Source organism: Micromesistius poutassou (genome assembly GCF_964030765.1).
Source record: "Micromesistius poutassou genome assembly, contig: SUPER_1_unloc_1, whole genome shotgun sequence".
Lineage (NCBI taxonomy): Eukaryota > Metazoa > Chordata > Actinopteri > Gadiformes > Gadidae > Micromesistius > Micromesistius poutassou.
The window spans coordinates 488,465-510,803 of record NW_028180643.1 but is presented as its reverse complement, the minus strand read 5'-3'; the positions used below and the strand labels follow the sequence as shown (position 1 = coordinate 510,803).

At 42.9% G+C, this 22,339-nt stretch overlaps 31 non-coding genes across 31 annotated transcripts; all 31 read right to left on the bottom strand.

The window, feature by feature from the left end:
* Positions 1-316: 316 nt before the first annotated feature.
* AC3HAE_007945 (transfer RNA methionine (anticodon CAU)) lies at positions 317-389 on the bottom strand. Its single transcript has one exon. It is a non-coding gene; the product is annotated as a tRNA-Met (tRNA).
* Positions 390-1,034: 645 nt separating this feature from the next.
* AC3HAE_007942 (transfer RNA methionine (anticodon CAU)) lies at positions 1,035-1,107 on the bottom strand. Its single transcript has one exon. It is a non-coding gene; the product is annotated as a tRNA-Met (tRNA).
* A 644-nt stretch (positions 1,108-1,751) lies between these two features.
* On the bottom strand, positions 1,752-1,824 carry AC3HAE_007941 (transfer RNA methionine (anticodon CAU)). The gene has a single exon. It is a non-coding gene; the product is annotated as a tRNA-Met (tRNA).
* A 645-nt stretch (positions 1,825-2,469) lies between these two features.
* On the bottom strand, positions 2,470-2,542 carry AC3HAE_007940 (transfer RNA methionine (anticodon CAU)). Its single transcript has one exon. It is a non-coding gene; the product is annotated as a tRNA-Met (tRNA).
* Positions 2,543-3,186: 644 nt separating this feature from the next.
* AC3HAE_007939 (transfer RNA methionine (anticodon CAU)) lies at positions 3,187-3,259 on the bottom strand. Its single transcript has one exon. It is a non-coding gene; the product is annotated as a tRNA-Met (tRNA).
* Positions 3,260-3,903: 644 nt separating this feature from the next.
* On the bottom strand, positions 3,904-3,976 carry AC3HAE_007938 (transfer RNA methionine (anticodon CAU)). Its single transcript has one exon. It is a non-coding gene; the product is annotated as a tRNA-Met (tRNA).
* A 645-nt stretch (positions 3,977-4,621) lies between these two features.
* AC3HAE_007936 (transfer RNA methionine (anticodon CAU)) lies at positions 4,622-4,694 on the bottom strand. Its single transcript has one exon. It is a non-coding gene; the product is annotated as a tRNA-Met (tRNA).
* Positions 4,695-5,338: 644 nt separating this feature from the next.
* Positions 5,339-5,411, bottom strand: AC3HAE_007935 (transfer RNA methionine (anticodon CAU)). The gene has a single exon. It is a non-coding gene; the product is annotated as a tRNA-Met (tRNA).
* Positions 5,412-6,055: 644 nt separating this feature from the next.
* AC3HAE_007934 (transfer RNA methionine (anticodon CAU)) lies at positions 6,056-6,128 on the bottom strand. The gene has a single exon. It is a non-coding gene; the product is annotated as a tRNA-Met (tRNA).
* Positions 6,129-6,772: 644 nt separating this feature from the next.
* Positions 6,773-6,845, bottom strand: AC3HAE_007933 (transfer RNA methionine (anticodon CAU)). Its single transcript has one exon. It is a non-coding gene; the product is annotated as a tRNA-Met (tRNA).
* A 644-nt stretch (positions 6,846-7,489) lies between these two features.
* Positions 7,490-7,562, bottom strand: AC3HAE_007931 (transfer RNA methionine (anticodon CAU)). The gene has a single exon. It is a non-coding gene; the product is annotated as a tRNA-Met (tRNA).
* A 645-nt stretch (positions 7,563-8,207) lies between these two features.
* Positions 8,208-8,280, bottom strand: AC3HAE_007930 (transfer RNA methionine (anticodon CAU)). The gene has a single exon. It is a non-coding gene; the product is annotated as a tRNA-Met (tRNA).
* A 644-nt stretch (positions 8,281-8,924) lies between these two features.
* Positions 8,925-8,997, bottom strand: AC3HAE_007929 (transfer RNA methionine (anticodon CAU)). Its single transcript has one exon. It is a non-coding gene; the product is annotated as a tRNA-Met (tRNA).
* A 644-nt stretch (positions 8,998-9,641) lies between these two features.
* Positions 9,642-9,714, bottom strand: AC3HAE_007928 (transfer RNA methionine (anticodon CAU)). The gene has a single exon. It is a non-coding gene; the product is annotated as a tRNA-Met (tRNA).
* Positions 9,715-10,358: 644 nt separating this feature from the next.
* On the bottom strand, positions 10,359-10,431 carry AC3HAE_007927 (transfer RNA methionine (anticodon CAU)). The gene has a single exon. It is a non-coding gene; the product is annotated as a tRNA-Met (tRNA).
* Positions 10,432-11,075: 644 nt separating this feature from the next.
* On the bottom strand, positions 11,076-11,148 carry AC3HAE_007926 (transfer RNA methionine (anticodon CAU)). The gene has a single exon. It is a non-coding gene; the product is annotated as a tRNA-Met (tRNA).
* A 644-nt stretch (positions 11,149-11,792) lies between these two features.
* Positions 11,793-11,865, bottom strand: AC3HAE_007924 (transfer RNA methionine (anticodon CAU)). Its single transcript has one exon. It is a non-coding gene; the product is annotated as a tRNA-Met (tRNA).
* A 644-nt stretch (positions 11,866-12,509) lies between these two features.
* AC3HAE_007923 (transfer RNA methionine (anticodon CAU)) lies at positions 12,510-12,582 on the bottom strand. Its single transcript has one exon. It is a non-coding gene; the product is annotated as a tRNA-Met (tRNA).
* A 645-nt stretch (positions 12,583-13,227) lies between these two features.
* Positions 13,228-13,300, bottom strand: AC3HAE_007922 (transfer RNA methionine (anticodon CAU)). The gene has a single exon. It is a non-coding gene; the product is annotated as a tRNA-Met (tRNA).
* Positions 13,301-13,944: 644 nt separating this feature from the next.
* Positions 13,945-14,017, bottom strand: AC3HAE_007920 (transfer RNA methionine (anticodon CAU)). Its single transcript has one exon. It is a non-coding gene; the product is annotated as a tRNA-Met (tRNA).
* A 644-nt stretch (positions 14,018-14,661) lies between these two features.
* On the bottom strand, positions 14,662-14,734 carry AC3HAE_007919 (transfer RNA methionine (anticodon CAU)). The gene has a single exon. It is a non-coding gene; the product is annotated as a tRNA-Met (tRNA).
* Positions 14,735-15,378: 644 nt separating this feature from the next.
* AC3HAE_008031 (transfer RNA methionine (anticodon CAU)) lies at positions 15,379-15,451 on the bottom strand. Its single transcript has one exon. It is a non-coding gene; the product is annotated as a tRNA-Met (tRNA).
* Positions 15,452-16,095: 644 nt separating this feature from the next.
* AC3HAE_008030 (transfer RNA methionine (anticodon CAU)) lies at positions 16,096-16,168 on the bottom strand. The gene has a single exon. It is a non-coding gene; the product is annotated as a tRNA-Met (tRNA).
* A 644-nt stretch (positions 16,169-16,812) lies between these two features.
* AC3HAE_008029 (transfer RNA methionine (anticodon CAU)) lies at positions 16,813-16,885 on the bottom strand. Its single transcript has one exon. It is a non-coding gene; the product is annotated as a tRNA-Met (tRNA).
* Positions 16,886-17,529: 644 nt separating this feature from the next.
* Positions 17,530-17,602, bottom strand: AC3HAE_008028 (transfer RNA methionine (anticodon CAU)). Its single transcript has one exon. It is a non-coding gene; the product is annotated as a tRNA-Met (tRNA).
* A 644-nt stretch (positions 17,603-18,246) lies between these two features.
* AC3HAE_008027 (transfer RNA methionine (anticodon CAU)) lies at positions 18,247-18,319 on the bottom strand. Its single transcript has one exon. It is a non-coding gene; the product is annotated as a tRNA-Met (tRNA).
* Positions 18,320-18,963: 644 nt separating this feature from the next.
* On the bottom strand, positions 18,964-19,036 carry AC3HAE_008025 (transfer RNA methionine (anticodon CAU)). Its single transcript has one exon. It is a non-coding gene; the product is annotated as a tRNA-Met (tRNA).
* A 645-nt stretch (positions 19,037-19,681) lies between these two features.
* AC3HAE_008024 (transfer RNA methionine (anticodon CAU)) lies at positions 19,682-19,754 on the bottom strand. The gene has a single exon. It is a non-coding gene; the product is annotated as a tRNA-Met (tRNA).
* A 644-nt stretch (positions 19,755-20,398) lies between these two features.
* On the bottom strand, positions 20,399-20,471 carry AC3HAE_008023 (transfer RNA methionine (anticodon CAU)). The gene has a single exon. It is a non-coding gene; the product is annotated as a tRNA-Met (tRNA).
* Positions 20,472-21,115: 644 nt separating this feature from the next.
* Positions 21,116-21,188, bottom strand: AC3HAE_008022 (transfer RNA methionine (anticodon CAU)). The gene has a single exon. It is a non-coding gene; the product is annotated as a tRNA-Met (tRNA).
* A 644-nt stretch (positions 21,189-21,832) lies between these two features.
* AC3HAE_008020 (transfer RNA methionine (anticodon CAU)) lies at positions 21,833-21,905 on the bottom strand. Its single transcript has one exon. It is a non-coding gene; the product is annotated as a tRNA-Met (tRNA).
* Positions 21,906-22,339: the final 434 nt, after the last annotated feature.

The window sequence follows — 22,339 nt, the reverse complement described above, 5'->3', positions numbered from 1 at the left end:
AGTCAAAGGATGAGGTTCGGACTACTAAAGAAACACGGCATGCTAAGGTTTAATAAAAATCGATGTTTTACACGTTATGTTAAATTAATACGAAAAATGTCAATCCTATTGTAAAAAATTAGGAATTTCGTGTTTCCTGGCTGTCAAGTCATTTCTGGCAAGATGCCACAAGATTCTCACATGAAACACTTTACATCATGCAGTTGGCCTGGAACCCAAGTTTGTTGAAACGGGGCACCGGAAACGGATTTGGTAATCGAGGCCAACCACAAACGTTGTTTACAAAGCGTGATCCTTTTTAGCCTCTAAAAATCTGTGCCCCGTGTGAGGCTCGAACTCACGACCTTCAGATTATGAGACTGACGCGCTGCCTACTGCGCCAACGAGGCAAACAACAACCTCGGTAGAGTCAGCCTTAGACCATTATTTGCACTAAGATCGATATGAAGTATAATGAAAAGAGATGTTTTACATAATCTGTTTCATCAATGCATTTTTACCCTAAAAAGAAGTCCTCTTGAATATGATGTCGTCAAATGTGTAGGATTTATTGGCACCTAGCGTTGGGCCTGCAGAATGCAACCGACTGAATACTCCATCCTCCCCGCTCCCTTTTCAACGACGTCGGAGATGCAACCATATCCTGTACTGGCCTGTAAGGGGCCATTATGGAAAACATAAATGAGGTCTTCGTCCACCACGGCATCGCTTAGGAGAGAGTCAAAGGATGAGGTTCGGGCTACTAAAGAAACACGGCATGCTAAGGTTTAATAAAAATCAATGTTTTACACGTTATGTTAAATTAATACGAAAAATGTCAATCCTATTGTAAAAAATTAGGAATTTTGTGTTTTCTGGCTGTCAAGTCATTTCTGGCAAGATGCCACAAGATTCTCACATGAAACACTTTACATCATGCAGTTGGCCTGGAACCCAAGTTTGTTGAAACGGGGCACCGGAATCGGATTTGGTAATCGAGGCCAACCACAAACGTTGTTTACAAAGCGTGATCCTTTTTAGCCTCTAAAAATCTGTGCCCCGTGTGAGGCTCGAACTCACGACCTTCAGATTATGAGACTGACGCGCTGCCTACTGCGCCAACGAGGCAACCACATCCACAAAAAAGGCAGCCTTAGACCATTATTTGCACTAAGATCGATATGAAGTATAATGAAAAGAGATGTTTTACATAATCTGTTTCATCAATGCATTTTTACCCTAAAAAGAAGTCCTCTTGAATATGATGTCGTCAAATGTGTAGGATTTATTGGCACCTAGCGTTGGGCCTGCAGAATGCAACCGACTGAATACTCCATCCTCCCCGCTCCCTTTTCAACGACGTCGGAGATGCAACCATATCCTGTACTGGCCTGTAAGGGGCCATTATGGAAAACATAAATGAGGTCTTCGTCCACCACGGCATCGCTTAGGAGAGAGTCAAAGGATGAGGTTCGGGCTACTAAAGAAACACGGCATGCTAAGGTTTAATAAAAATCGATGTTTTACACGTTATGTTAAATTAATACGAAAAATGTCAATCCTATTGTAAAAAATTAGGAATTTCGTGTTTTCTGGCTGTCAAGTCATTTCTGGCAAGATGCCACAAGATTCTCACATGAAACACTTTACATCATGCAGTTGGCCTGGAACCCAAGTTTCTTGAAACGGGGCACCGGAATCGGATTTGGTGATCGAGGCTAACCACAAACGTTGTTTACAAAGCGTGATCCTTTTTAGTCTCTAAAGTTCTGTGCCCCGTGTGAGGCTCGAACTCACGACCTTCAGATTATGAGACTGACGCGCTGCCTACTGCGCCAACGAGGCAAACAACAACCTCGGTAGAGTCAGCCTTAGAGCATTATTTGCACTAAGATCGATATGAAGTATAATGAAAAGAGATGTTTTACATAATCTGTTTCATCAATGCATTTTTACCCTAAAAAGAAGTCCTCTTGAATATGATCTCGTCAAAAGTGTAGGATTTATTGGCACCTAGCGTTGGGCCTGCAGAATGCAACCGACTGAATACTCCATCCTCCCCGCTCCCTTTTCAACGACGTCGGAGATGCAACCATATCCTGTACTGGCCTGTAAGGGGCCATTATGGAAAACATAAATGAGGTCTTCGTCCACCACGGCATCGCTTAGGAGAGAGTCAAAGGATGAGGTTCGGGCTACTAAAGAAACACGGCATGCTAAGGTTTAATAAAAATCGATGTTTTACACGTTATGTTAAATTAATACGAAAAATGTCAATCCTATTGTAAAAAATTAGGAATTTCGTGTTTTCTGGCTGTCAAGTCATTTCTGGCAAGATGCCACAAGATTCTCACATGAAACACTTTACATCATGCAGTTGGCCTGGAACCCAAGTTTCTTGAAACGGGGCACCGGAATCGGATTTGGTGATCGAGGCTAACCACAAACGTTGTTTACAAAGCGTGATCCTTTTTAGCCTCTAAAATTCTGTGCCCCGTGTGAGGCTCGAACTCACGACCTTCAGATTATGAGACTGACGCGCTGCCTACTGCGCCAACGAGGCAACCACATCCATAAAAAAGGCAGCCTTAGACCATTATTTGCACTAAGATCGATATGAAGTATAATGAAAAGAGATGTTTTACATAATCTGTTTCATCAATGCATTTTTACCCTAAAAAGAAGTCCTCTTGAATATGATGTCGTCAAATGTGTAGGATTTATTGGCACCTAGCGTTGGGCCTGCAGAATGCAACCGACTGAATACTCCATCCTCCCCGCTCCCTTTTCAACGACGTCGGAGATGCAACCATATCCTGTACTGGCCTGTAAGGGGCCATTATGGAAAACATAAATGAGGTCTTCGTCCACCACGGCATCGCTTAGGAGAGAGTCAAAGGATGAGGTTCGGGCTACTAAAGAAACACGGCATGCTAAGGTTTAATAAAAATCGATGTTTTACACGTTATGTTAAATTAATACGAAAAATGTCAATCCTATTGTAAAAAATTAGGAATTTCGTGTTTTCTGGCTGTCAAGTCATTTCTGGCAAGATGCCACAAGATTCTCACATGAAACACTTTACATCATGCAGTTGGCCTGGAACCCAAGTTTGTTGAAACGGGGCACCGGAATCGGATTTGGTAATCGAGGCCAACCACAAACGTTGTTTACAAAGCGTGATCCTTTTTAGCCTCTAAAAATCTGTGCCCCGTGTGAGGCTCGAACTCACGACCTTCAGATTATGAGACTGACGCGCTGCCTACTGCGCCAACGAGGCAACCACATCCACAAAAAAGGCAGCCTTAGACCATTATTTGCACTAAGATCGATATGAAGTATAATGAAAAGAGATGTTTTACATAATCTGTTTCATCAATGCATTTTTACCCTAAAAAGAAGTCCTCTTGAATATGATGTCGTCAAATGTGTAGGATTTATTGGCACCTAGCGTTGGGACTGCAGAATGCAACCGACTGAATACTCCATCCTCCCCGCTCCCTTTTCAACCACGTCGGAGATGCAACCATATCCTGTACTGGCCTGTAAGGGGCCATTATGGAAAACATAAATGAGGTCTTCGTCCACCACGGCATCGCTTAGGAGAGAGTCAAAGGATGAGGTTCGGACTACTAAAGAAACACGGCATGCTAAGGTTTAATAAAAATCGATGTTTTACACGTTATGTTAAATTAATACGAAAAATGTCAATCCTATTGTAAAAAATTAGGAATTTCGTGTTTCCTGGCTGTCAAGTCATTTCTGGCAAGATGCCACAAGATTCTCACATGAAACACTTTACATCATGCAGTTGGCCTGGAACCCAAGTTTGTTGAAACGGGGCACCGGAAACGGATTTGGTAATCGAGGCCAACCACAAACGTTGTTTACAAAGCGTGATCCTTTTTAGCCTCTAAAAATCTGTGCCCCGTGTGAGGCTCGAACTCACGACCTTCAGATTATGAGACTGACGCGCTGCCTACTGCGCCAACGAGGCAAACAACAACCTCGGTAGAGTCAGCCTTAGACCATTATTTGCACTAAGATCGATATGAAGTATAATGAAAAGAGATGTTTTACATAATCTGTTTCATCAATGCATTTTTACCCTAAAAAGAAGTCCTCTTGAATATGATGTCGTCAAATGTGTAGGATTTATTGGCACCTAGCGTTGGGACTGCAGAATGCAACCGACTGAATACTCCATCCTCCCCGCTCCCTTTTCAACCACGTCGGAGATGCAACCATATCCTGTACTGGCCTGTAAGGGGCCATTATGGAAAACATAAATGAGGTCTTTGTCCACCACGGCATCGCTTAGGAGAGAGTCAAAGGATGAGGTTCGGGCTACTAAAGAAACACGGCATGCTAAGGTTTAATAAAAATCGATGTTTTACACGTTATGTTAAATCAATACGAAAAATGTCAATCCTATTGTACACAATTAGGAATTTCGTGTTTTCTGGCTGTCAAGTCATTTCTGGCAAGATGCCACAAGATTCTCACATGAAACACTTTACATCATGCAGTTGGCCTGGAACCCAAGTTTGTTGAAACGGGGCACCGGAATCGGATTTGGTAATCGAGGCCAACCACAAACGTTGTTTACAAAGCGTGATCCTTTTTAGCCTCTAAAAATCTGTGCCCCGTGTGAGGCTCGAACTCACGACCTTCAGATTATGAGACTGACGCGCTGCCTACTGCGCCAACGAGGCAACCACATCCACAAAAAAGGCAGCCTTAGACCATTATTTGCACTAAGATCGATATGAAGTATAATGAAAAGAGATGTTTTACATAATCTGTTTCATCAATGCATTTTTACCCTAAAAAGAAGTCCTCTTGAATATGATGTCGTCAAATGTGTAGGATTTATTGGCACCTAGCGTTGGGCCTGCAGAATGCAACCGACTGAATACTCCATCCTCCCCGCTCCCTTTTCAACGACGTCGGAGATGCAACCATATCCTGTACTGGCCTGTAAGGGGCCATTATGGAAAACATAAATGAGGTCTTCATCCACCACGGCATCGCTTAGGAGAGAGTCAAAGGATGAGGTTCGGGCTACTAAAGAAACACGGCATGCTAAGGTTTAATAAAAATCGATGTTTTACACGTTATGTTAAATTAATACGAAAAATGTCAATCCTATTGTAAAAAATTAGGAATTTCGTGTTTTCTGGCTGTCAAGTCATTTCTGGCAAGATGCCACAAGATTCTCACATGAAACACTTTACATCATGCAGTTGGCCTGGAACCCAAGTTTGTTGAAACGGGGCACCGGAATCGGATTTGGTAATCGAGGCCAACCACAAACGTTGTTTACAAAGCGTGATCCTTTTTAGCCTCTAAAAATCTGTGCCCCGTGTGAGGCTCGAACTCACGACCTTCAGATTATGAGACTGACGCGCTGCCTACTGCGCCAACGAGGCAACCACATCTATAAAAAAGGCAGCCTTAGACCATTATTTGCACTAAGATCGATATGAAGTATAATGAAAAGAGATGTTTTACATAATCTGTTTCATCAATGCATTTTTACCCTAAAAAGAAGTCCTCTTGAATATGATGTCGTCAAATGTGTAGGATTTATTGGCACCTAGCGTTGGGACTGCAGAATGCAACCGACTGAATACTCCATCCTCCCCGCTCCCTTTTCAACCACGTCGGAGATGCAACCATATCCTGTACTGGCCTGTAAGGGGCCATTATGGAAAACATAAATGAGGTCTTTGTCCACCACGGCATCGCTTAGGAGAGAGTCAAAGGATGAGGTTCGGGCTACTAAAGAAACACGGCATGCTAAGGTTTAATAAAAATCGATGTTTTACACGTTATGTTAAATCAATACGAAAAATGTCAATCCTATTGTACACAATTAGGAATTTCGTGTTTTCTGGCTGTCAAGTCATTTCTGGCAAGATGCCACAAGATTCTCACATGAAACACTTTACATCATGCAGTTGGCCTGGAACCCAAGTTTGTTGAAACGGGGCACCGGAATCGGATTTGGTAATCGAGGCCAACCACAAACGTTGTTTACAAAGCGTGATCCTTTTTAGCCTCTAAAAATCTGTGCCCCGTGTGAGGCTCGAACTCACGACCTTCAGATTATGAGACTGACGCGCTGCCTACTGCGCCAACGAGGCAACCACATCCACAAAAAAGGCAGCCTTAGACCATTATTTGCACTAAGATCGATATGAAGTATAATGAAAAGAGATGTTTTACATAATCTGTTTCATCAATGCATTTTTACCCTAAAAAGAAGTCCTCTTGAATATGATGTCGTCAAATGTGTAGGATTTATTGGCACCTAGCGTTGGGACTGCAGAATGCAACCGACTGAATACTCCATCCTCCCCGCTCCCTTTTCAACCACGTCGGAGATGCAACCATATCCTGTACTGGCCTGTAAGGGGCCATTATGGAAAACATAAATGAGGTCTTTGTCCACCACGGCATCGCTTAGGAGAGAGTCAAAGGATGAGGTTCGGGCTACTAAAGAAACACGGCATGCTAAGGTTTAATAAAAATCGATGTTTTACACGTTATGTTAAATTAATATGAAAAATGTCAATCCTATTGTAAAAAATTAGGAATTTCGTGTTTTCTGGCTGTCAAGTCATTTCTGGCAAGATGCCACAAGATTCTCACATGAAACACTTTACATCATGCAGTTGGCCTGGAACCCAAGTTTGTTGAAACGGGGCACCGGAATCGGATTTGGTAATCGAGGCCAACCACAAACGTTGTTTACAAAGCGTGATCCTTTTTAGCCTCTAAAAATCTGTGCCCCGTGTGAGGCTCGAACTCACGACCTTCAGATTATGAGACTGACGCGCTGCCTACTGCGCCAACGAGGCAACCACATCCACAAAAAAGGCAGCCTTAGACCATTATTTGCACTAAGATCGATATGAAGTATAATGAAAAGAGATGTTTTACATAATCTGTTTCATCAATGCATTTTTACCCTAAAAAGAAGTCCTCTTGAATATGATGTCGTCAAATGTGTAGGATTTATTGGCACCTAGCGTTGGGCCTGCAGAATGCAACCGACTGAATACTCCATCCTCCCCGCTCCCTTTTCAACGACGTCGGAGATGCAACCATATCCTGTACTGGCCTGTAAGGGGCCATTATGGAAAACATAAATGAGGTCTTCGTCCACCACGGCATCGCTTAGGAGAGAGTCAAAGGATGAGGTTCGGGCTACTAAAGAAACACGGCATGCTAAGGTTTAATAAAAATCGATGTTTTACACGTTATGTTAAATTAATACGAAAAATGTCAATCCTATTGTAAAAAATTAGGAATTTCGTGTTTTCTGGCTGTCAAGTCATTTCTGGCAAGATGCCACAAGATTCTCACATGAAACACTTTACATCATGCAGTTGGCCTGGAACCCAAGTTTCTTGAAACGGGGCACCGGAATCGGATTTGGTGATCGAGGCTAACCACAAACGTTGTTTACAAAGCGTGATCCTTTTTAGCCTCTAAAATTCTGTGCCCCGTGTGAGGCTCGAACTCACGACCTTCAGATTATGAGACTGACGCGCTGCCTACTGCGCCAACAAGGCAAACAACAACATCTGTAGAGTCAGCCTTAGACCATTATTTGCACTAAGATCGATATGAAGTATAATGAAAAGAGATGTTTTACATAATCTGTTTCATCAATGCATTTTTACCCTAAAAAGAAGTCCTCTTGAATATGATGTCGTCAAATGTGTAGGATTTATTGGCACCTAGCGTTGGGACTGCAGAATGCAACCGACTGAATACTCCATCCTCCCCGCTCCCTTTTCAACCACGTCGGAGATGCAACCATATCCTGTACTGGCCTGTAAGGGGCCATTATGGAAAACATAAATGAGGTCTTCGTCCACCACGGCATCGCTTAGGAGAGAGTCAAAGGATGAGGTTCGGGCTACTAAAGAAACACGGCATGCTAAGGTTTAATAAAAATCGATGTTTTACACGTTATGTTAAATCAATACGAAAAATGTCAATCCTATTGTACACAATTAGGAATTTCGTGTTTTCTGGCTGTCAAGTCATTTCTGGCAAGATGCCACAAGATTCTCACATGAAACACTTTACATCATGCAGTTGGCCTGGAACCCAAGTTTGTTGAAACGGGGCACCGGAATCGGATTTGGTAATCGAGGCCAACCACAAACGTTGTTTACAAAGCGTGATCCTTTTTAGCCTCTAAAAATCTGTGCCCCGTGTGAGGCTCGAACTCACGACCTTCAGATTATGAGACTGACGCGCTGCCTACTGCGCCAACGAGGCAACCACATCCACAAAAAAGGCAGCCTTAGACCATTATTTGCACTAAGATCGATATGAAGTATAATGAAAAGAGATGTTTTACATAATCTGTTTCATCAATGCATTTTTACCCTAAAAAGAAGTCCTCTTGAATATGATGTCGTCAAATGTGTAGGATTTATTGGCACCTAGCGTTGGGACTGCAGAATGCAACCGACTGAATACTCCATCCTCCCCGCTCCCTTTTCAACCACGTCGGAGATGCAACCATATCCTGTACTGGCCTGTAAGGGGCCATTATGGAAAACATAAATGAGGTCTTTGTCCACCACGGCATCGCTTAGGAGAGAGTCAAAGGATGAGGTTCGGGCTACTAAAGAAACACGGCATGCTAAGGTTTAATAAAAATCGATGTTTTACACGTTATGTTAAATCAATACGAAAAATGTCAATCCTATTGTACACAATTAGGAATTTCGTGTTTTCTGGCTGTCAAGTCATTTCTGGCAAGATGCCACAAGATTCTCACATGAAACACTTTACATCATGCAGTTGGCCTGGAACCCAAGTTTGTTGAAACGGGGCACCGGAATCGGATTTGGTAATCGAGGCCAACCACAAACGTTGTTTACAAAGCGTGATCCTTTTTAGCCTCTAAAAATCTGTGCCCCGTGTGAGGCTCGAACTCACGACCTTCAGATTATGAGACTGACGCGCTGCCTACTGCGCCAACGAGGCAACCACATCCACAAAAAAGGCAGCCTTAGACCATTATTTGCACTAAGATCGATATGAAGTATAATGAAAAGAGATGTTTTACATAATCTGTTTCATCAATGCATTTTTACCCTAAAAAGAAGTCCTCTTGAATATGATGTCGTCAAATGTGTAGGATTTATTGGCACCTAGCGTTGGGCCTGCAGAATGCAACCGACTGAATACTCCATCCTCCCCGCTCCCTTTTCAACGACGTCGGAGATGCAACCATATCCTGTACTGGCCTGTAAGGGGCCATTATGGAAAACATAAATGAGGTCTTCGTCCACCACGGCATCGCTTAGGAGAGAGTCAAAGGATGAGGTTCGGGCTACTAAAGAAACACGGCATGCTAAGGTTTAATAAAAATCGATGTTTTACACGTTATGTTAAATTAATACGAAAAATGTCAATCCTATTGTAAAAAATTAGGAATTTCGTGTTTTCTGGCTGTCAAGTCATTTCTGGCAAGATGCCACAAGATTCTCACATGAAACACTTTACATCATGCAGTTGGCCTGGAACCCAAGTTTGTTGAAACGGGGCACCGGAATCGGATTTGGTAATCGAGGCCAACCACAAACGTTGTTTACAAAGCGTGATCCTTTTTAGCCTCTAAAAATCTGTGCCCCGTGTGAGGCTCGAACTCACGACCTTCAGATTATGAGACTGACGCGCTGCCTACTGCGCCAACGAGGCAACCACATCCACAAAAAAGGCAGCCTTAGACCATTATTTGCACTAAGATCGATATGAAGTATAATGAAAAGAGATGTTTTACATAATCTGTTTCATCAATGCATTTTTACCCTAAAAAGAAGTCCTCTTGAATATGATGTCGTCAAATGTGTAGGATTTATTGGCACCTAGCGTTGGGCCTGCAGAATGCAACCGACTGAATACTCCATCCTCCCCGCTCCCTTTTCAACGACGTCGGAGATGCAACCATATCCTGTACTGGCCTGTAAGGGGCCATTATGGAAAACATAAATGAGGTCTTCATCCACCACGGCATCGCTTAGGAGAGAGTCAAAGGATGAGGTTCGGGCTACTAAAGAAACACGGCATGCTAAGGTTTAATAAAAATCGATGTTTTACACGTTATGTTAAATTAATACGAAAAATGTCAATCCTATTGTAAAAAATTAGGAATTTCGTGTTTTCTGGCTGTCAAGTCATTTCTGGCAAGATGCCACAAGATTCTCACATGAAACACTTTACATCATGCAGTTGGCCTGGAACCCAAGTTTGTTGAAACGGGGCACCGGAATCGGATTTGGTAATCGAGGCCAACCACAAACGTTGTTTACAAAGCGTGATCCTTTCTAGCCTCTAAAAATCTGTGCCCCGTGTGAGGCTCGAACTCACGACCTTCAGATTATGAGACTGACGCGCTGCCTACTGCGCCAACGAGGCAACCACATCCATAATAAAGGCAGCCTTAGACCATTATTTGCACTAAGATCGATATGAAGTATAATGAAAAGAGATGTTTTACATAATCTGTTTCATCAATGCATTTTTACCCTAAAAAGAAGTCCTCTTGAATATGATGTCGTCAAATGTGTAGGATTTATTGGCACCTAGCGTTGGGACTGCAGAATGCAACCGACTGAATACTCCATCCTCCCCGCTCCCTTTTCAACCACGTCGGAGATGCAACCATATCCTGTACTGGCCTGTAAGGGGCCATTATGGAAAACATAAATGAGGTCTTTGTCCACCACGGCATCGCTTAGGAGAGAGTCAAAGGATGAGGTTCGGGCTACTAAAGAAACACGGCATGCTAAGGTTTAATAAAAATCGATGTTTTACACGTTATGTTAAATCAATACGAAAAATGTCAATCCTATTGTACACAATTAGGAATTTCGTGTTTTCTGGCTGTCAAGTCATTTCTGGCAAGATGCCACAAGATTCTCACATGAAACACTTTACATCATGCAGTTGGCCTGGAACCCAAGTTTGTTGAAACGGGGCACCGGAATCGGATTTGGTAATCGAGGCCAACCACAAACGTTGTTTACAAAGCGTGATCCTTTTTAGCCTCTAAAAATCTGTGCCCCGTGTGAGGCTCGAACTCACGACCTTCAGATTATGAGACTGACGCGCTGCCTACTGCGCCAACGAGGCAACCACATCCACAAAAATGGCAGCCTTAGACCATTATTTGCACTAAGATCGATATGAAGTATAATGAAAAGAGATGTTTTACATAATCTGTTTCATCAATGCATTTTTACCCTAAAAAGAAGTCCTCTTGAATATGATGTCGTCAAATGTGTAGGATTTATTGGCACCTAGCGTTGGGCCTGCAGAATGCAACCGACTGAATACTCCATCCTCCCCGCTCCCTTTTCAACGACGTCGGAGATGCAACCATATCCTGTACTGGCCTGTAAGGGGCCATTATGGAAAACATAAATGAGGTCTTCATCCACCACGGCATCGCTTAGGAGAGAGTCAAAGGATGAGGTTCGGGCTACTAAAGAAACACGGCATGCTAAGGTTTAATAAAAATCGATGTTTTACACGTTATGTTAAATTAATACGAAAAATGTCAATCCTATTGTAAAAAATTAGGAATTTGGTGTTTTCTGGCTGTCAAGTCATTTCTGGCAAGATGCCACAAGATTCTCACATGAAACACTTTACATCATGCAGTTGGCCTGGAACCCAAGTTTGTTGAAACGGGGCACCGGAATCGGATTTGGTAATCGAGGCCAACCACAAACGTTGTTTACAAAGCGTGATCCTTTTTAGCCTCTAAAAATCTGTGCCCCGTGTGAGGCTCGAACTCACGACCTTCAGATTATGAGACTGACGCGCTGCCTACTGCGCCAACGAGGCAACCACATCCACAAAAAAGGCAGCCTTAGACCATTATTTGCACTAAGATCGATATGAAGTATAATGAAAAGAGATGTTTTACATAATCTGTTTCATCAATGCATTTTTACCCTAAAAAGAAGTCCTCTTGAATATGATGTCGTCAAATGTGTAGGATTTATTGGCACCTAGCGTTGGGACTGCAGAATGCAACCGACTGAATACTCCATCCTCCCCGCTCCCTTTTCAACCACGTCGGAGATGCAACCATATCCTGTACTGGCCTGTAAGGGGCCATTATGGAAAACATAAATGAGGTCTTCGTCCACCACGGCATCGCTTAGGAGAGAGTCAAAGGATGAGGTTCGGACTACTAAAGAAACACGGCATGCTAAGGTTTAATAAAAATCGATGTTTTACACGTTATGTTAAATTAATACGAAAAATGTCAATCCTATTGTAAAAAATTAGGAATTTCGTGTTTCCTGGCTGTCAAGTCATTTCTGGCAAGATGCCACAAGATTCTCACATGAAACACTTTACATCATGCAGTTGGCCTGGAACCCAAGTTTGTTGAAACGGGGCACCGGAAACGGATTTGGTAATCGAGGCCAACCACAAACGTTGTTTACAAAGCGTGATCCTTTTTAGCCTCTAAAAATCTGTGCCCCGTGTGAGGCTCGAACTCACGACCTTCAGATTATGAGACTGACGCGCTGCCTACTGCGCCAACGAGGCAAACAACAACCTCGGTAGAGTCAGCCTTAGACCATTATTTGCACTAAGATCGATATGAAGTATAATGAAAAGAGATGTTTTACATAATCTGTTTCATCAATGCATTTTTACCCTAAAAAGAAGTCCTCTTGAATATGATGTCGTCAAATGTGTAGGATTTATTGGCACCTAGCGTTGGGCCTGCAGAATGCAACCGACTGAATACTCCATCCTCCCCGCTCCCTTTTCAACGACGTCGGAGATGCAACCATATCCTGTACTGGCCTGTAAGGGGCCATTATGGAAAACATAAATGAGGTCTTCATCCACCACGGCATCGCTTAGGAGAGAGTCAAAGGATGAGGTTCGGGCTACTAAAGAAACACGGCATGCTAAGGTTTAATAAAAATCGATGTTTTACACGTTATGTTAAATTAATACGAAAAATGTCAATCCTATTGTAAAAAATTAGGAATTTCGTGTTTTCTGGCTGTCAAGTCATTTCTGGCAAGATGCCACAAGATTCTCACATGAAACACTTTACATCATGCAGTTGGCCTGGAACCCAAGTTTGTTGAAACGGGGCACCGGAATCGGATTTGGTAATCGAGGCCAACCACAAACGTTGTTTACAAAGCGTGATCCTTTTTAGCCTCTAAAAATCTGTGCCCCGTGTGAGGCTCGAACTCACGACCTTCAGATTATGAGACTGACGCGCTGCCTACTGCGCCAACGAGGCAACCACATCTATAAAAAAGGCAGCCTTAGACCATTATTTGCACTAAGATCGATATGAAGTATAATGAAAAGAGATGTTTTACATAATCTGTTTCATCAATGCATTTTTACCCTAAAAAGAAGTCCTCTTGAATATGATGTCGTCAAATGTGTAGGATTTATTGGCACCTAGCGTTGGGACTGCAGAATGCAACCGACTGAATACTCCATCCTCCCCGCTCCCTTTTCAACCACGTCGGAGATGCAACCATATCCTGTACTGGCCTGTAAGGGGCCATTATGGAAAACATAAATGAGGTCTTTGTCCACCACGGCATCGCTTAGGAGAGAGTCAAAGGATGAGGTTCGGGCTACTAAAGAAACACGGCATGCTAAGGTTTAATAAAAATCGATGTTTTACACGTTATGTTAAATCAATACGAAAAATGTCAATCCTATTGTACACAATTAGGAATTTCGTGTTTTCTGGCTGTCAAGTCATTTCTGGCAAGATGCCACAAGATTCTCACATGAAACACTTTACATCATGCAGTTGGCCTGGAACCCAAGTTTGTTGAAACGGGGCACCGGAATCGGATTTGGTAATCGAGGCCAACCACAAACGTTGTTTACAAAGCGTGATCCTTTTTAGCCTCTAAAAATCTGTGCCCCGTGTGAGGCTCGAACTCACGACCTTCAGATTATGAGACTGACGCGCTGCCTACTGCGCCAACGAGGCAACCACATCCACAAAAAAGGCAGCCTTAGACCATTATTTGCACTAAGATCGATATGAAGTATAATGAAAAGAGATGTTTTACATAATCTGTTTCATCAATGCATTTTTACCCTAAAAAGAAGTCCTCTTGAATATGATGTCGTCAAATGTGTAGGATTTATTGGCACCTAGCGTTGGGACTGCAGAATGCAACCGACTGAATACTCCATCCTCCCCGCTCCCTTTTCAACCACGTCGGAGATGCAACCATATCCTGTACTGGCCTGTAAGGGGCCATTATGGAAAACATAAATGAGGTCTTTGTCCACCACGGCATCGCTTAGGAGAGAGTCAAAGGATGAGGTTCGGGCTACTAAAGAAACACGGCATGCTAAGGTTTAATAAAAATCGATGTTTTACACGTTATGTTAAATCAATACGAAAAATGTCAATCCTATTGTACACAATTAGGAATTTCGTGTTTTCTGGCTGTCAAGTCATTTCTGGCAAGATGCCACAAGATTCTCACATGAAACACTTTACATCATGCAGTTGGCCTGGAACCCAAGTTTGTTGAAACGGGGCACCGGAATCGGATTTGGTAATCGAGGCCAACCACAAACGTTGTTTACAAAGCGTGATCCTTTTTAGCCTCTAAAAATCTGTGCCCCGTGTGAGGCTCGAACTCACGACCTTCAGATTATGAGACTGACGCGCTGCCTACTGCGCCAACGAGGCAACCACATCCACAAAAAAGGCAGCCTTAGACCATTATTTGCACTAAGATCGATATGAAGTATAATGAAAAGAGATGTTTTACATAATCTGTTTCATCAATGCATTTTTACCCTAAAAAGAAGTCCTCTTGAATATGATGTCGTCAAATGTGTAGGATTTATTGGCACCTAGCGTTGGGCCTGCAGAATGCAACCGACTGAATACTCCATCCTCCCCGCTCCCTTTTCAACGACGTCGGAGATGCAACCATATCCTGTACTGGCCTGTAAGGGGCCATTATGGAAAACATAAATGAGGTCTTCGTCCACCACGGCATCGCTTAGGAGAGAGTCAAAGGATGAGGTTCGGGCTACTAAAGAAACACGGCATGCTAAGGTTTAATAAAAATCGATGTTTTACACGTTATGTTAAATTAATACGAAAAATGTCAATCCTATTGTAAAAAATTAGGAATTTCGTGTTTTCTGGCTGTCAAGTCATTTCTGGCAAGATGCCACAAGATTCTCACATGAAACACTTTACATCATGCAGTTGGCCTGGAACCCAAGTTTGTTGAAACGGGGCACCGGAATCGGATTTGGTAATCGAGGCCAACCACAAACGTTGTTTACAAAGCGTGATCCTTTTTAGCCTCTAAAAATCTGTGCCCCGTGTGAGGCTCGAACTCACGACCTTCAGATTATGAGACTGACGCGCTGCCTACTGCGCCAACGAGGCAACCACATCCACAAAAAAGGCAGCCTTAGACCATTATTTGCACTAAGATCGATATGAAGTATAATGAAAAGAGATGTTTTACATAATCTGTTTCATCAATGCATTTTTACCCTAAAAAGAAGTCCTCTTGAATATGATGTCGTCAAATGTGTAGGATTTATTGGCACCTAGCGTTGGGCCTGCAGAATGCAACCGACTGAATACTCCATCCTCCCCGCTCCCTTTTCAACCACGTCGGAGATGCAACCATATCCTGTACTGGCCTGTAAGGGGCCATTATGGAAAACATAAATGAGGTCTTTGTCCACCACGGCATCGCTTAGGAGAGAGTCAAAGGATGAGGTTCGGGCTACTAAAGAAACACGGCATGCTAAGGTTTAATAAAAATCGATGTTTTACACGTTATGTTAAATCAATACGAAAAATGTCAATCCTATTGTACACAATTAGGAATTTCGTGTTTTCTGGCTGTCAAGTCATTTCTGGCAAGATGCCACAAGATTCTCACATGAAACACTTTACATCATGCAGTTGGCCTGGAACCCAAGTTTGTTGAAACGGGGCACCGGAATCGGATTTGGTAATCGAGGCCAACCACAAACGTTGTTTACAAAGCGTGATCCTTTTTAGCCTCTAAAAATCTGTGCCCCGTGTGAGGCTCGAACTCACGACCTTCAGATTATGAGACTGACGCGCTGCCTACTGCGCCAACGAGGCAACCACATCCACAAAAAAGGCAGCCTTAGACCATTATTTGCACTAAGATCGATATGAAGTATAATGAAAAGAGATGTTTTACATAATCTGTTTCATCAATGCATTTTTACCCTAAAAAGAAGTCCTCTTGAATATGATGTCGTCAAATGTGTAGGATTTATTGGCACCTAGCGTTGGGCCTGCAGAATGCAACCGACTGAATACTCCATCCTCCCCGCTCCCTTTTCAACGACGTCGGAGATGCAACCATATCCTGTACTGGCCTGTAAGGGGCCATTATGGAAAACATAAATGAGGTCTTCATCCACCACGGCATCGCTTAGGAGAGAGTCAAAGGATGAGGTTCGGGCTACTAAAGAAACACGGCATGCTAAGGTTTAATAAAAATCGATGTTTTACACGTTATGTTAAATTAATACGAAAAATGTCAATCCTATTGTAAAAAATTAGGAATTTCGTGTTTTCTGGCTGTCAAGTCATTTCTGGCAAGATGCCACAAGATTCTCACATGAAACACTTTACATCATGCAGTTGGCCTGGAACCCAAGTTTGTTGAAACGGGGCACCTGAATCGGATTTGGTAATCGAGGCCAACCACAAACGTTGTTTACAAAGCGTGATCCTTTCTAGCCTCTAAAAATCTGTGCCCCGTGTGAGGCTCGAACTCACGACCTTCAGATTATGAGACTGACGCGCTGCCTACTGCGCCAACGAGGCAACCACATCTATAAAAAAGGCAGCCTTAGACCATTATTTGCACTAAGATCGATATGAAGTATAATGAAAAGAGATGTTTTACATAATCTGTTTCATCAATGCATTTTTACCCTAAAAAGAAGTCCTCTTGAATATGATGTCGTCAAATGTGTAGGATTTATTGGCACCTAGCGTTGGGACTGCAGAATGCAACCGACTGAATACTCCATCCTCCCCGCTCCCTTTTCAACCACGTCGGAGATGCAACCATATCCTGTACTGGCCTGTAAGGGGCCATTATGGAAAACATAAATGAGGTCTTTGTCCACCACGGCATCGCTTAGGAGAGAGTCAAAGGATGAGGTTCGGGCTACTAAAGAAACACGGCATGCTAAGGTTTAATAAAAATCGATGTTTTACACGTTATGTTAAATCAATACGAAAAATGTCAATCCTATTGTACACAATTAGGAATTTCGTGTTTTCTGGCTGTCAAGTCATTTCTGGCAAGATGCCACAAGATTCTCACATGAAACACTTTACATCATGCAGTTGGCCTGGAACCCAAGTTTGTTGAAACGGGGCACCGGAATCGGATTTGGTAATCGAGGCCAACCACAAACGTTGTTTACAAAGCGTGATCCTTTTTAGCCTCTAAAAATCTGTGCCCCGTGTGAGGCTCGAACTCACGACCTTCAGATTATGAGACTGACGCGCTGCCTACTGCGCCAACGAGGCAACCACATCCACAAAAAAGGCAGCCTTAGACCATTATTTGCACTAAGATCGATATGAAGTATAATGAAAAGAGATGTTTTACATAATCTGTTTCATCAATGCATTTTTACCCTAAAAAGAAGTCCTCTTGAATATGATGTCGTCAAATGTGTAGGATTTATTGGCACCTAGCGTTGGGCCTGCAGAATGCAACCGACTGAATACTCCATCCTCCCCGCTCCCTTTTCAACCACGTCGGAGATGCAACCATATCCTGTACTGGCCTGTAAGGGGCCATTATGGAAAACATAAATGAGGTCTTCGTCCACCACGGCATCGCTTAGGAGAGAGTCAAAGGATGAGGTTCGGGCTACTAAAGAAACACGGCATGCTAAGGTTTAATAAAAATCGATGTTTTACACGTTATGTTAAATTAATATGAAAAATGTCAATCCTATTGTAAAAAATTAGGAATTTCGTGTTTTCTGGCTGTCAAGTCATTTCTGGCAAGATGCCACAAGATTCTCACATGAAACACTTTACATCATGCAGTTGGCCTGGAACCCAAGTTTGTTGAAACGGGGCACCGGAATCGGATTTGGTAATCGAGGCCAACCACAAACGTTGTTTACAAAGCGTGATCCTTTTTAGCCTCTAAAAATCTGTGCCCCGTGTGAGGCTCGAACTCACGACCTTCAGATTATGAGACTGACGCGCTGCCTACTGCGCCAACGAGGCAACCACATCCACAAAAAAGGCAGCCTTAGACCATTATTTGCACTAAGATCGATATGAAGTATAATGAAAAGAGATGTTTTACATAATCTGTTTCATCAATGCATTTTTACCCTAAAAAGAAGTCCTCTTGAATATGATGTCGTCAAATGTGTAGGATTTATTGGCACCTAGCGTTGGGCCTGCAGAATGCAACCGACTGAATACTCCATCCTCCCCGCTCCCTTTTCAACGACGTCGGAGATGCAACCATATCCTGTACTGGCCTGTAAGGGGCCATTATGGAAAACATAAATGAGGTCTTCGTCCACCACGGCATCGCTTAGGAGAGAGTCAAAGGATGAGGTTCGGGCTACTAAAGAAACACGGCATGCTAAGGTTTAATAAAAATCGATGTTTTACACGTTATGTTAAATTAATACGAAAAATGTCAATCCTATTGTAAAAAATTAGGAATTTCGTGTTTTCTGGCTGTCAAGTCATTTCTGGCAAGATGCCACAAGATTCTCACATGAAACACTTTACATCATGCAGTTGGCCTGGAACCCAAGTTTCTTGAAACGGGGCACCGGAATCGGATTTGGTGATCGAGGCTAACCACAAACGTTGTTTACAAAGCGTGATCCTTTTTAGCCTCTAAAATTCTGTGCCCCGTGTGAGGCTCGAACTCACGACCTTCAGATTATGAGACTGACGCGCTGCCTACTGCGCCAACAAGGCAAACAACAACATCTGTAGAGTCAGCCTTAGACCATTATTTGCACTAAGATCGATATGAAGTATAATGAAAAGAGATGTTTTACATAATCTGTTTCATCAATGCATTTTTACCCTAAAAAGAAGTCCTCTTGAATATGATGTCGTCAAATGTGTAGGATTTATTGGCACCTAGCGTTGGGACTGCAGAATGCAACCGACTGAATACTCCATCCTCCCCGCTCCCTTTTCAACCACGTCGGAGATGCAACCATATCCTGTACTGGCCTGTAAGGGGCCATTATGGAAAACATAAATGAGGTCTTCGTCCACCACGGCATCGCTTAGGAGAGAGTCAAAGGATGAGGTTCGGGCTACTAAAGAAACACGGCATGCTAAGGTTTAATAAAAATCGATGTTTTACACGTTATGTTAAATCAATACGAAAAATGTCAATCCTATTGTACACAATTAGGAATTTCGTGTTTTCTGGCTGTCAAGTCATTTCTGGCAAGATGCCACAAGATTCTCACATGAAACACTTTACATCATGCAGTTGGCCTGGAACCCAAGTTTGTTGAAACGGGGCACCGGAATCGGATTTGGTAATCGAGGCCAACCACAAACGTTGTTTACAAAGCGTGATCCTTTTTAGCCTCTAAAAATCTGTGCCCCGTGTGAGGCTCGAACTCACGACCTTCAGATTATGAGACTGACGCGCTGCCTACTGCGCCAACGAGGCAACCACATCCACAAAAAAGGCAGCCTTAGACCATTATTTGCACTAAGATCGATATGAAGTATAATGAAAAGAGATGTTTTACATAATCTGTTTCATCAATGCATTTTTACCCTAAAAAGAAGTCCTCTTGAATATGATGTCGTCAAATGTGTAGGATTTATTGGCACCTAGCGTTGGGACTGCAGAATGCAACCGACTGAATACTCCATCCTCCCCGCTCCCTTTTCAACCACGTCGGAGATGCAACCATATCCTGTACTGGCCTGTAAGGGGCCATTATGGAAAACATAAATGAGGTCTTTGTCCACCACGGCATCGCTTAGGAGAGAGTCAAAGGATGAGGTTCGGGCTACTAAAGAAACACGGCATGCTAAGGTTTAATAAAAATCGATGTTTTACACGTTATGTTAAATCAATACGAAAAATGTCAATCCTATTGTACACAATTAGGAATTTCGTGTTTTCTGGCTGTCAAGTCATTTCTGGCAAGATGCCACAAGATTCTCACATGAAACACTTTACATCATGCAGTTGGCCTGGAACCCAAGTTTGTTGAAACGGGGCACCGGAATCGGATTTGGTAATCGAGGCCAACCACAAACGTTGTTTACAAAGCGTGATCCTTTTTAGCCTCTAAAAATCTGTGCCCCGTGTGAGGCTCGAACTCACGACCTTCAGATTATGAGACTGACGCGCTGCCTACTGCGCCAACGAGGCAACCACATCCACAAAAAAGGCAGCCTTAGACCATTATTTGCACTAAGATCGATATGAAGTATAATGAAAAGAGATGTTTTACATAATCTGTTTCATCAATGCATTTTTACCCTAAAAAGAAGTCCTCTTGAATATGATGTCGTCAAATGTGTAGGATTTATTGGCACCTAGCGTTGGGCCTGCAGAATGCAACCGACTGAATACTCCATCCTCCCCGCTCCCTTTTCAACGACGTCGGAGATGCAACCATATCCTGTACTGGCCTGTAAGGGGCCATTATGGAAAACATAAATGAGGTCTTCGTCCACCACGGCATCGCTTAGGAGAGAGTCAAAGGATGAGGTTCGGGCTACTAAAGAAACACGGCATGCTAAGGTTTAATAAAAATCGATGTTTTACACGTTATGTTAAATTAATACGAAAAATGTCAATCCTATTGTAAAAAATTAGGAATTTCGTGTTTTCTGGCTGTCAAGTCATTTCTGGCAAGATGCCACAAGATTCTCACATGAAACACTTTACATCATGCAGTTGGCCTGGAACCCAAGTTTGTTGAAACGGGGCACCGGAATCGGATTTGGTAATCGAGGCCAACCACAAACGTTGTTTACAAAGCGTGATCCTTTTTAGCCTCTAAAAATCTGTGCCCCGTGTGAGGCTCGAACTCACGACCTTCAGATTATGAGACTGACGCGCTGCCTACTGCGCCAACGAGGCAACCACATCCACAAAAAAGGCAGCCTTAGACCATTATTTGCACTAAGATCGATATGAAGTATAATGAAAAGAGATGTTTTACATAATCTGTTTCATCAATGCATTTTTACCCTAAAAAGAAGTCCTCTTGAATATGATGTCGTCAAATGTGTAGGATTTATTGGCACCTAGCGTTGGGACTGCAGAATGCAACCGACTGAATACTCCATCCTCCCCGCTCCCTTTTCAACCACGTCGGAGATGCAACCATATCCTGTACTGGCCTGTAAGGGGCCATTATGGAAAACATAAATGAGGTCTTCGTCCACCACGGCATCGCTTAGGAGAGAGTCAAAGGATGAGGTTCGGACTACTAAAGAAACACGGCATGCTAAGGTTTAATAAAAATCGATGTTTTACACGTTATGTTAAATTAATACGAAAAATGTCAATCCTATTGTAAAAAATTAGGAATTTCGTGTTTCCTGGCTGTCAAGTCATTTCTGGCAAGATGCCACAAGATTCTCACATGAAACACTTTACATCATGCAGTTGGCCTGGAACCCAAGTTTGTTGAAACGGGGCACCGGAAACGGATTTGGTAATCGAGGCCAACCACAAACGTTGTTTACAAAGCGTGATCCTTTTTAGCCTCTAAAAATCTGTGCCCCGTGTGAGGCTCGAACTCACGACCTTCAGATTATGAGACTGACGCGCTGCCTACTGCGCCAACGAGGCAAACAACAACCTCGGTAGAGTCAGCCTTAGACCATTATTTGCACTAAGATCGATATGAAGTATAATGAAAAGAGATGTTTTACATAATCTGTTTCATCAATGCATTTTTACCCTAAAAAGAAGTCCTCTTGAATATGATGTCGTCAAATGTGTAGGATTTATTGGCACCTAGCGTTGGGCCTGCAGAATGCAACCGACTGAATACTCCATCCTCCCCGCTCCCTTTTCAACGACGTCGGAGATGCAACCATATCCTGTACTGGCCTGTAAGGGGCCATTATGGAAAACATAAATGAGGTCTTCATCCACCACGGCATCGCTTAGGAGAGAGTCAAAGGATGAGGTTCGGGCTACTAAAGAAACACGGCATGCTAAGGTTTAATAAAAATCGATGTTTTACACGTTATGTTAAATTAATACGAAAAATGTCAATC